Source organism: Chiloscyllium plagiosum, chromosome 2 (genome assembly GCF_004010195.1).
Source record: "Chiloscyllium plagiosum isolate BGI_BamShark_2017 chromosome 2, ASM401019v2, whole genome shotgun sequence".
Taxonomy (NCBI): Eukaryota; Metazoa; Chordata; class Chondrichthyes; order Orectolobiformes; family Hemiscylliidae; genus Chiloscyllium; species Chiloscyllium plagiosum.
In genome coordinates, this window is record NC_057711.1 from 88,098,982 (window position 1) to 88,111,681 (window position 12,700).

General features: G+C 41.2%; 1 protein-coding gene across 2 annotated transcripts in view; it reads right to left on the reverse strand.

Annotated features, from left to right (window-relative positions):
- The window catches only part of mfsd14ba (major facilitator superfamily domain containing 14Ba), a 166,297-nt gene that overhangs the window by 100,602 nt on the left and 52,995 nt on the right, over positions 1 to 12,700 (reverse strand). The window lies entirely within an intron of this gene.

The following is a 12,700-nucleotide window of genomic DNA, read 5'->3' on the forward strand; positions in this document are numbered from 1 at the left end:
TTTACTTGCAGGATCATTAAGGTGCAACTGAAACATGAACATCTCTCAAAATAAAACACAACCTGGGATAACGCATAGTGGGGATGAAATCTATTTATGCATATTTCTTTTCAACAAATTTCAATAGACAAAAAAATGGTTCATAAACAGAAATTGCTGGTAAAGCTCAGCAGGTCTGGCAGCATGTGCGAGACCCTTCCTTAGTACTGATTTCTCTCCACAGATGCAGTGCTTTTCCAGCAATTTCTGTTTTAGTTTCTGATTTATAGCCTCAGCAGTTCTTCTGGTTTTTACGAAAATCAGGTACATTATTACAGTCTGATCTACTACCAGCTACCACATTACTAGCATAGACCAATTTTCCCTTCCATGGTATTTTTGAGCTTCTGAAGTATTGTCCTTCAGTTATTTCACTGGAGGGGCAGAAGAAAAGAACCCACATGTAATAAGGAACACCATTGCACATACAAATGTGTCATCCAACCCACTATAGTATATTGACCAGTAAAAAGTAAGTGTCTGGTTGTTACAGAAATTCTAACTAACTCATGTATGATATTCTAACAGAAAAGTGAAACCAATCTAAAACCTTGACCAATTTCATTTCTCTGGCACTGGAGGAAGAGAGGATTGAAACAAAAGCCAAAGTTTAACAATAGTACAGTGAAAACAATTCAGCAAACGCACTGCCAGACTTGCAATGAAAAGCAGTATCTCTAAGAATTCATAGATACAATAAAAATTTGCTGACACCACAGATACCATCAAATGGAGATTTTCATTTAGAGTCAAAGCTGTACAGCATGGAAACAGATCCTTCAATTCAACTCTTCTTTCCAATCAGATATCCTAAATTAATCTAGTCCCATTTGTCAGCATTTGGCCCATATCCCTCTAAACCCTTCCTATCCATATACCCACCCAGATGCCTTTTAAATGCTGTAATTGTGCCAGCCTCCACTTCCTCTGGCATTTCATTCTATACACACATCACACTCCATGAAGAAGTTGTCACTTAGCTCTTTACTAAATCTTTCCCCTCTCACTTTAAACCTACGCCCTCTAGTTTTAGACTCCCCCATCCTGGAGAAGAGACCTTGGCTATTCACCAGATATTACTCATCACTTTATAAACTTCTCAGCATCTGACGCTGGAGGGAAAAAAATCCCCAACCTACTCAGCCTCTCCCCAGAGCTCAAGCCCTCCAACCCTGGCAACATCCTTGTAAATCTTTTCTGAACCTTTTCAAATTTCACAACATCCTTTCTTATAGCAAGATGACTAGAATTGCATGCAGTATTCCAAAATTCGCCTAACCACTATCCTGTACAGCCGCAATACGACCTCCCAACTCCTACACAATGCAGTGACCAAGAAAGGCAAGCATACCAAATGCCTTCTTCACTATCCTATCTACCCGAGACTCCACTTTCAAGGGACTACGGATCTGTACTCAAGTCTCTTTGTTCAGCAACTCTCAAGACCTTACCATTAATCCTGCCCTGATTTGCCTTTCCAAAATGCAGCACTTCAATTATCTAAATTAAACTCCATCTGCCAAACTCGGCCCATCAGCTCATCTGATCAAGGTCCCTTATTGAGAGAAAGCACGGTTGTCTCATAATAAAATAGCTTAAAGAGCAGCAGTTAACAAAACACAGACAGTGAACAGATAAAGGGATTGTTACTTACCTTGTTTAACTGACTCAACTCTGACAGATCAATATCATTTAGAACAAAATCAATACACCATTTATTGCCACTAAACTTAGTGATGACTCTTTAGATGATCATAGTTAGCAGTAGTATTCTGGGACTGCACAAACAATCACTTTTTTTCTCTTCAGACAGATGATGCACCATTTAGTATGTCTGTCGTAAAACCAACAGCAACAGGAAGGAAAGCTGTCATCTGCTAATTACTTCACAATGAAACATAAAACACAACTTGCTTTTTTTTGTCAGACATTAGCTTATTCTAACAGTATTAGTACCAAAGGTGTAAAAATATTAAATACAGACTTTTTTGAATATCAGTAATCTTCACTTTTTCCCATCAAATTTGGCAGTTACAATTTTTTTTGGAACAGTATGGTCTTATTATAGAACATAGAAGAATACAGCGCAGTACAGGCCCTTCGGCCCTCGATGTTGCGCCAATCCAAGCCCACCTAACCTACACTAGCTCACTATCCCCCATATGCCTATCCAATGCCCGCTTAAATGCCCATAATGAGGGAGAGTCCACCACTGCTACTGGCAGGGCATTTCATGAACTCACGACTCGCTGAGTAAAGAACTTACCCCTAACATCTGTCCTATATCTACCTCCCCTTAATTTAAAGCTATGCCCCCTTGTAATAGCTGACTCCATACGTGGAGTCAGCTATTACATTAGGTTGCATTTTTGAGCTACAAAATTAAACTTTTACATATTAAAACTAATGCAATCCAGAATGAATCTGGCTTCATCAGGAATTGTCTGCAATTAAATTTTAACAAATTACAATTATATTTCAAAGCAGATGAGCTCAGCTATATACTCCCCTATTTGGAAATTGTTTTGCAAACTAATAGAGTCAAATGGGAAAAAGCAAAGTTACTTCAAACTCATCCACCTATGAAACTGCAAAAAGGAGTAAAATATGTCTCAGTGGCAACCAGACTTTACTTCAAAGAAGAATTTCCAAGTTCAATTTTAGTTACATTTACATCATGAATTCCAAATAGAAGAATTTAATAAGGCATTTGATAAGGTTCCCCATGGTAGGCTCATGCGGAAAGTCAGGAGGCATGGGATAGAGGGAGATTTGACCAGTTGGATAGAAAACTGGCTAACCGGTCGAAGTCAGAGAGTGGTGGTAGATGGTAATTATTCAGCCTGGAGCCCAGTTACAAATGGAGTTCCGCAGGGATCAGTTCTGGGTCCTCTGCTGTTTGTAATTTTTATTAATGACTTGGAAGAGGGAGTTGAAGGGTGGGTCAGTAAATTTGCAGACGATACGAAGATTGGTGGAGTTATGGATAGTGAGGAGGGTTGTTGTCGGCTGCAAAGGGACTTAGGTATGATGCAGAGCTGGGCTGAGGAGTGGCAGATGGAGTTCAACCCTGTCAAGTGTGAGGTCGTCCATTTTGGAAGGACAAAAAAGAATGCAGGGTTAACGGTAGGGTTCTTAGTAAGGTAGAGGAGCAGAGGGATCTTGGGGTCTATGTTCATAGATCTTTGAAAGTTGCCACTCAGGTGGATAGAGCTTGTAAGAAGGCCTATGGTGTATTAGCGTTCGTTGGCAGAGGGATTGAATTCAAGAGTCATGAGGTGATGTTGCAGCTGTACAGGACCTTGGTTAGGCCACATTTGGAGTACTGTGTGCAGTTCTGGTCGCCTCACTTTAGGAAAGATGTGGAAGCTTTGGAGAGGGTGCAGAGAAGATTTACCAAGATGTTGCCTGGAATGGAGAATAGGTCGTACGAGGATAGGTTGAGTGTGCTAGGCCTTGTCTCATTGGAACGGCGAAGGATGAAGGGTGACTTGACAGAGGTTTATAAGATGATCAGAGGAATAGATAGAGTAGACAGTCAGAAACCTTTTCCCCGGGTACAATAGAGTGTACAAGGGGACATAAATTCAAGGTGAAGGGTGGAAGGTATAGGAGGGATGGTACGTTTACTGAATTGGTCACATTGCAGATTAGGATTGCTGAGGGAGAAAGGGATTGGGTGTCCAAAAGGCAGAGAAAGAGCAGGAAGGCAGTGCAGGTGTCCCCTGAGGTCATCTCCCTCCAAAACAGGTATACTGTTTTGGATACTGTTGGGGGAATGGCTCACCAAGGGAACATTATGTAGAGGAGTCGGTGGGGGGCTGGGGTGGACAAACTTAAAAATTCATAACACCAGATTACAGTCCAACAGATTTATTTGGAAGCAGGAACTTTGAGTGCTGCTCCTTCAGACACAGAATTTATAGCAAAAGATTAGTGTCACACAACTGAAATGCTATATTGAAGAAACCTAGATTGCTGTCAAGTCTTTCATAACGGGTTGCAACAAGTAAACCCCAGAACTTTTAAGTCACATTCTCGAGATAGCTTCAGGTTTTATATAAAATAAATGACATCTCAGCTCAGACAATGCATGCTTGTATCCCAATTTTGAGTCAGACGGATTCTATTTCCAACATGGAACTTATAAAATATTACAGGGATTGACTGCCTGCAGATCATGCAGTTTTTGAGCAAAATAGGATGTATCTGCAAAGATAATTCTGCAATGCAAATTCACCCCATAGACTTGTACTTGTGTGTGCGTATACGAGAGAGACAAACATGTGTGCGTGTGCGAGAGCGCGAGAGGGGTGTAGGTGTGCATGTATGCAAGTGAGTCTGAGAGTATGTAAGAGAGTGTGTGTATGAGAGCGAGCGAGAGAGAGTGAGTGAGTGTACTTTACTGGGTGAACCGAAGGTCCCATTGAGGCAGTCCGCATGGGTACCAAAGTTGGCTAGTAGCCTCTGCTTGGCCACTCTGCATTGTTACATATGTTGAAGTCTGCCTTGGTGGATGGTCACCTGAAGATCAGAGGCCGAATGTTCTTGACCGCTGTCGTGTTCCTCGACTGGGAGGGAACATTCCTGCCTAGTGATCTTCAGGTGGGATAGACAGGGAGGTGGAGGACGTATATTACTGGTCAGAGGATATCACAGCTGTGCTAAAGGACGGCGGTATGGTGAACTCAAGCAGTGAGGCAATATGGGCAGAGGGCAGAAATGGAAGGGTGCGGTACCATTGAGACTGTACTATAGGCCTCCCAACAGCCATAAAGGAGATAGAGGTACAAATACACGAACAGATTATGGAAAGATGTAGGAGCAAAGGTGTAGTCGTGATGGTAAATTTTAAATTTTCCCAACATTAACAGGGATTCTTAATGTTAGGGGTTTAGATAGAGCAGAACTTGTAAGGAGCATCCAGGAGGGTTTTATAGAGCAGTATGTAAACAGTCCAATTCGGGAAGGGGCCATACTGGATCTGGTGTTGGGAAATGAGTTTAAGTTTTAGTAGGGGATTACTTTGGAAATAGCAATCAGAATTCCACAAGTATTAGAATACTCATGGTCAAAGATGAGTGCGCTAAATTGGGGGAAGTCTAACTGTAGCAAAATTCAGCAGGAGCTGAGCAATGTAGATTGGGAGCAGCTGTTTAAGGGTAAATCTACATTTGATATGTGGGAGGCTTTCAAACATGTTGTTAGAGTGCAGGACAGACATGTCCCTGGGAAAATTAGGGATAGAAATGGCAAGATTAGGGAGCCATTGATGACAGGTGAAATTGAGAGACTAGCCCAGGAGGAAAAAGAGAGCATAACGTGTAGGCAACTGAAAACAGACAAAGCTTTGGAAGAATATCAGGAAAGTAGGACCAATCTGAAACGAGAAATTAAGACGGCTAAAAGGGGTCACGAAATATCTTTAGCAATCAGGGTTGAGGAGAATCCCAAAGCCTTTTATTCGGATAAAAAGAGCACGATGGTAACTAGAGAAAGGGTTGGCCCACTCAAGGACAAAGGAGGGAAGTTAGGCATGGAGTCAGAGAAAATGGGTGAGATTCGTAATGAGTACTTTGCATCGGTATTCACTGAGGAGAGCGACATGATGGATGTGGAGGTTAGGGATAGATGTTTGATTACTCTAGGTCAAGTCAGCATAAGGAGGAATGAAGTGTTTGGTATTCTAAAAGGCATTAAAGGTGGAGAAGTCCCAGGTCCGGATGGGATCCATCCCAGGTTACTGAGGGAAGTGATAGAGGAAATAGTTGGGGCCTTAACTGATATCTTTGCAGCTTCCTTGAACACGGGTAAGTGCCGGAGGACTGGAGAATTGCTAATGTTGTCCCCTTGCTTAAGTGGGGTAGCAAGGATAATCCAGCTAATTATAGACCAGTGACCCTGATGTTAGTGGTCAGGAAGCTGTTGGAGAAGATACTGAGGGATAGTAACTATTTACATTTGGAAGAAAATGGGCTTATCAGTGATAGGCAGCATGGTTTTGTGCAGGGAAGGTCATGTCTTAGCAACTTAATAGAATCTTTTTTGAGGAAGTGACAAAGTTGATTGATGAGGGAAGGGCTGTAGGTGTCATATACATGGACTTCAATAAGGCATTTCATAAGGTTCTCCATAGTAAGCTGAAGAAGAAAGTGAAGTCGCATGGGGTCCAGGGTGTACTGGCTAGATGGATAAAGAACTGGGCAACAGGAGACAGTGTAGTAGTGGAAGGGAGTTTCTCAAAATGGAGACCTGTGACCAGTGGTATTCCACAGGGATCTATGCTGGGTCCACTGTTGTTTGTGATGTACATAAATGATCTGGAAGGCAGCATAGGTGGTCTGATTAGTAAGTTTGCAGATGACCTTAAGATTGGTGGAGTAGCAGATAGTGAAGAGGACTATCACAGAATGCAACAGAATATAGATAGATGGGAAAGTTGGGCAGAGAAATGGCAGGTGGAGTTCAATCTGGGCAAATGCGAGGTGATGCATTTTGGAAGATCCAATTCAAGAATGAACAATACATTAAAGGAAAAGCCCTGGAGAAAACTGATGTACAGGAGATCTGGGTCTTCAATTCCATTGTACCCTGAAGGTGGCAATGCACGTCAATAGCGGGATCAAAAAGACATACGGCATGCTTTCCTTCATTGGATGGGTATAGAGTACAAGAGTTGGGAGGTCATGTTACAGTTGTGTAGGACTTTGGTTCAGCTACATTTGGAGTACTGCGTAACAGTTCTTGTTGCCACATTACCAAAAAGATTTGGATTCTTTCAAGAGGGTACAGAGGAGATTAACCAGAATGTTGCCTGGTATGGAGGGCACTAGCTATGAAGACAGGTTGAATAGATTAAGATTATTTTCATTAGAAAGGAGGAGGTTGAGGGGCAACCAGATTGAGGTCTACAAAATCATGACAAGTTTGAAAAGGTTGACAGCAAGAATTTTTTTCTCCCCCAAAGTGGAGGACTCAATTTCTAGGGGTCATGAGTTCAAGGTGGCGTGAGTTTGAGAGAGAAAGCTCTTTACACAGAGGGTAGTGGGTGCCTGGGTCGCGGTGCCAGCTGATGTGGTTGGGGTGGAAGCAATAGTGTCATTTAAGACGATACATGAATGGGCAGGAAGCAGAGGGATTCAGATCCTTAGAAAATAGGCGACAGGTTTGCATAGAGGATCTGGGTCGGCGCAGGTTTGGAGGAGGGGCGGAGGGTCTGTTCTGTGCTGTAATTTTCTTTGTACTTTAAAGGCAAAAGAAAGAAATCAAATTAACGTAAATGAAGCATACATGGATTAAAAAAAGTAGGATACATTCCTTAAACTGTTCTTAACTGGGTAGACAACCCCTCTAACTCACTGCTTTTCATCAGAAATCACCCTAATCTGGTCAACATGTGGGCACAACATGCTTCCAAATCCTTTAGGAATGGTACATTGAGCAGCCAATGAGAGAGCAAGACCGAGAGTTTGCATCGACTCCTTTTTCCCCACAAGCAGCAGCATTCAATCAACTGGCAACACAGTCTGCTGTTCGTAGTGATCAGAAGAATTTATTATATTACGTAAATCTGCACTTGACGAATCCACATCATTTGTTGGGTTGCCAGCATCACACACCAGGTTTAGGTCCATATTTAGTGAACGGAAGTTCTATTTATTTTATGGATAAATGATGCTCAGCAGAATTTGTATCATACTTAGTATCAAAGTTGAATCATCACTCTTCTGCACATCATTAATAAATCATCTAATCATGCAATAAAATAGTCCATTAATATGAATTGAAGGTCAGATCTTAAACATTGCTTATTTGTAATTGTTTATCTGTCAGATACTTAAAGAAGTTTCTGTTTAAAATACAACAGCAGGTACTGAACAGAAAAATTAACTCACGAAGCAACAGATTCATCCACTGTGACTTTAAGGTGTATGTTTTGTCCTGGTTTCTTTTAAATTGAGATTGGGGAACAGGCGCTGAGCAGTCTGAGAAGCTAAACAAATTGTGAAGCCTTGGGGCTTTTTAAAAAAAAAAGTTGGAACAATGGAAGCAGCCTGAATGGGTGCGATTAAGCTCTTACAGATCCAAGAATTTTAATTGCTTTTAGTCATCGTTGCTGGGGTCTCAGCAGGGTTAGAAGGCAGTGAACCTCTCCCAACTGCTAACCCACTCTCTCAGAATTGTCTTTTGATGGTTTCACCTCCTGGATAGGAGAACTGCATGTGACTACATGTTTTTTCTGAACTTGCCTTTTGCCAAGGGTATTTTTAAATGGGATGTTATGACATTGGAATAGTTACTGTTTAGTAGTAAAATAATCTATTATTCTGTTATTTTTCCAACAGAGTTAAGTTATTCCAAATTCTTTTTTCTTCTGTTATATTTTAACTACAGTGATTTGCCTAATGTCAAGTAGTTTGACCACTGAAATTACATCTGGAACACAGACCGACATTTACCTTTAATGTACGATAAAGTTAGGGTCCAGGCTACCTCCTTAATATATGAGGGGGTGGGGGGGGGGGGTCTGGTCAGGTCCGTAACACCATAAAATCTAACTGAAGAGGGAACACCACCAACAGTTTATATACCAAGTTGTGGATTTCTGCCATTGACAACCAGGATAAAGATATTACACAAGATCAAAGACGTACATTTAAACTGTAAAGGGCCAGATAATACAGGCACAATTTTATTCTTAAACTCAGTGTTCACACGGGTGCTTTAAACAGCTAAATTGGAGAATCAGAAAACCTGTTCATTTTTGAAAACCTCCCACTGATTCAATTTCTTTGCAAATGCTACCAGATTGCAACGAAAACAGAGTTTCCAACTCTGCGTGTTTCAATTGAATTGAAACATTAGACTACAAACTTTCCAGGCCAGGTTAACATCAGTAATAACTGCTATTAAACAGATCATTTAGGATCAAAAGGGTTCATAATATTTGGATACAGGAGGAAGAGAAAACGTGAAACAAAACACTTTGACATGATTTATTACAGGTTTCCAACAAGAAAAATACCTAAAAATATATCCTGATGCCTTAATAAATCGACTTTTGTAAAAAAAGGAATTGCTTCAAACACAATGTTAAAGTGTGAAATACTTGGAATAATCCACTTTGAAGTAGTACAGTCAAAATTCCACAACAAAGCCTTGATATGGCTTTGCAATAATCCAATTTCTGCTAGTAACAGGCATTGACCATACTCAACCAGCCTGTGTTTGGAGAACCCAAAAAAAAACTGTTTGACATGGCAGCATCTGCTGAACCAGAGTACCCAGTAATCTCACAAATGTAATATTTTGAGCTTCTAATATGGACTCATTTACACTTGTCAGAAGCAACATATATACACAGGGGCCAGTTATAAAAAGGAACATGTTCAAGCTTTGTGCCTTTTTTGAATTACTCAAAATGGAGGAGCATGCAGTTTCCTGTCACTTTCAGCATGGCAATGTCTCCGCCAAAATCAACATTCCATCCAATCAGCACCCTTTCCCAAGTACACACTGCGATTGCTTGAAATTTGCAAATCATAACATTTGTCCTGAACAATCAAAGATGAAAACTAGTAAGAGAGTAACAAAAAGGAGGAAGCACATGTCAGGTATAGACAGTAGAGATCGAGTGAATCCCTAGAAAAATATAAAGAGGGAGATCAGGAGGGATGTAGATAGCTTTGACAAATAGTGTATTCGTTGAATCCCTTTCGATTCTCCTTAACCCCAAGGACAAAAGAGTAACTAGGGAGAGAATAGGACCCCTTAAAGATCAGCAAGGTTGCCTATGTGTAGAACTGCAGGACATGGGGGAAGATACTAAACAAGTATTGTGCATTAGTGTTTACTGTGGAGAAGAATATGAAAGATGTAGAAGGTGAAGAAATAAATAGTGACATCTTGAAAAATGTCCATATTTCTGCTGGACGGCTTAAAATGCATTAAGGTGGACAAATCTGAAGGATCTAATCAGGTGTACCCTAGATCTGTTTGGGATGTTAGGGAAGTGATTGCTGGACATCTTGGAGTTATTTGTAACATAATTTGTAACAGGTGAGGTGCCAGAAGATTGGAGGTTGGCCAACGTGGTGCTAATATTTATGAAAGGTGGTAAGGAAAAGCTGGAGAACTATAGACCGATTGCAGTTGTTGTGGGTACGTTCGCCGAACTGTGAATTTGGCTTGGAGACGTTTCATTCTATTTCTATGTGACATCCTTAGTGCTGTGGAGCCTCCTGTGATGTGTCGCTGCACTGTGTTGGTTGGAATTTATTGCCATTGCTTTTGGTTGCTGATTCCGGTTGTTCATTGCTGTGGTTAATATATTGGGTCGAGGTCAATGTGTTTATTGATGGAGTCCGTGGATGAGTGCCAAGCTTTTTGGAATTCATTGGCAATCTTGACCAGTGAGCCAGCCATTGGTGGTGGGCAAGTTGTTGGAGGGGATCATGAGGGACAGGATTCACATGCATTTGGAAGGGAAGGAACTAAGGATTGTCAACATGGCTTTGTGCGCGGGAAATCATGTCACACTAACTTAATGGAGTCTTCTGAAGTGTTAACGAAGAGAATTGATGAGGGCAGAGCAGTGAACATGATTTATATGTACTTCAGTAAGGCAGTACAACAAGGTTCTTCATGGTAGACTGGTTAGCAAGGGTGGACCACATGGAATACAGGGAGAACTATCCACTTGGACATATAACTGACTCAAAGGTAGAAGACAGAGGATGGAAGTGAAGAGTTGCTTTTCAGACTGGAGGCCTGTGACCAGCGGTGTGTCACAGGATCGGTACTAAGTACACTACATTTAGTCATTTCCAAAAAATATTTGGATGTGAACATAGGAGGTATTGTTAGTAAGCTTGCAGATGACATCAAAATTGGGGGTAGACAGTGAAGGAGGTTACCTCAGAGTACAACTGAATCATGATCAGATGGGCCAATGGGCTAAGGAGTGGCAGATGGAGCTTTAATTTAGATAAATGCAAGGTGTTGCATTTTGGGAAGGCAAATCAGGGCAGGACGTTTACATTTAATGGTAAGGTCCTGGAGAGTGTTGCTGAACAATCAGACATTGGAGTGCAGGTTCATAGCTCCTTGAAAGTAGTAGACAGGATAGTCAAGGCAGCATTTGGTCAGTACACTGAGTACAAGAGTTAGTAGGTCATTTTGCAACTGTACAGGATATTGCATGCAATTCTGGTCTTCCTGCTATTGGAAGGATGTTGTGAAACTTGAAAGGGTTCACTAAAGGTTTACAAGAATGTTGTCAGGGTTGCAGGGTTTGAACTATAGGGAGAGGCTGACTAGATTGCTCCAGCGAAAATAGCCCTATCGGAGGCTGAGGTGACTTTGAGGTTTATAAAATCATGAGGGGCATGGATAGGTTAAATAGACAAGCTATTTTCCCTGGGATGGGTGGGGAGATCCAAAATAAGAGGGAGGGGGGAAAGGTTAAAAAAGGGACCCAACGGGCATCCTTTTCACACAGAGGGTGATACTAGTATGGAATGAGCTGCCAGAAGAAGTGGAGGAGGCTGGTACACTTACAGGATTTAAAAGGCATCTGAATTGGTATATCAATAGAACAGGTCTAGATAGATATGGGCCTAGTGCTGGCAAATGGGACTAGATTAATTTAGGGTATCTGGTCAGTATGGACCAGTTGGACCAAAGGGTCTGTTTCCCTGCTGTACATCTCTATAATTCTATGAAAAGCTTCAACAAAATGCGTCTTTTCAACAGAATCCAATTCTGCTTCAGAGCAAAAAGTCACAGCACTAGCATGAAATGAAACTGATGCAAAATTGGGAGCATGTGGAACAACCTCCTTGAATTTTATTTAATGTGTTAACTTATTTAGTGCTAACAATTGTATAAATATTATTAAACCAATACTGCCATATATTTAAAACTATTATGACATGCAAAATTTTCCACATTGACAGGTATATGCCAGTGTTACTGGAACTATTTGCCCAGAAGTTCAGTAGGCAGTACTGCCTGAAATTTACAAGCCTTGATTGTAAGCAAAGCACTCAGCCATTTCTCAGAATCATGTAGAATGTTCTCAACGAGATGGATAATAGAATCTGTGATACTGGGTTCGAAGCTAAGAAGCTGAATTGGGTCATCCAGTCTACTTCCGAGTGAAAATAGTTGCCAAAGATTCAACCATGTCTTTTGCAATCAAGTGCTGGGATCCACCAAAAGTCAGATATGTCCATGGAGTCTCCTGTAAGTCATTTAATTGCCCATCACTAATTACAATTGGATATGGCAGTCTGATGTTAGCCCTGATTGCTAAATTCTATAGCATGCAGTTCTATACTGTAGCTTCATCAGAATGGTGTTCATTTTCAGGTGCATTTCACACTAACTGTTGTTCTCCTGGACTAATCGTAATGAGAAGCATATTTGACTACCAGCTTGGATTGTGGCAGAATAAAATTTATGGCTGTCCAGTTTTTCCAATCAATACAGTTTAGCGTCATGGTAGTGCCCACAACACAATGGAGGGGATCCTAATCAAGACAACAGGACTTGAGGACTCCACAAGCAGAAACACCCGAGACATGTAGATTGACAAAAATGAAGTAGGTTTGCCCTTTTGTTGGTTCTCATACCACCTTTCGCAAATTCAATTTGGCAA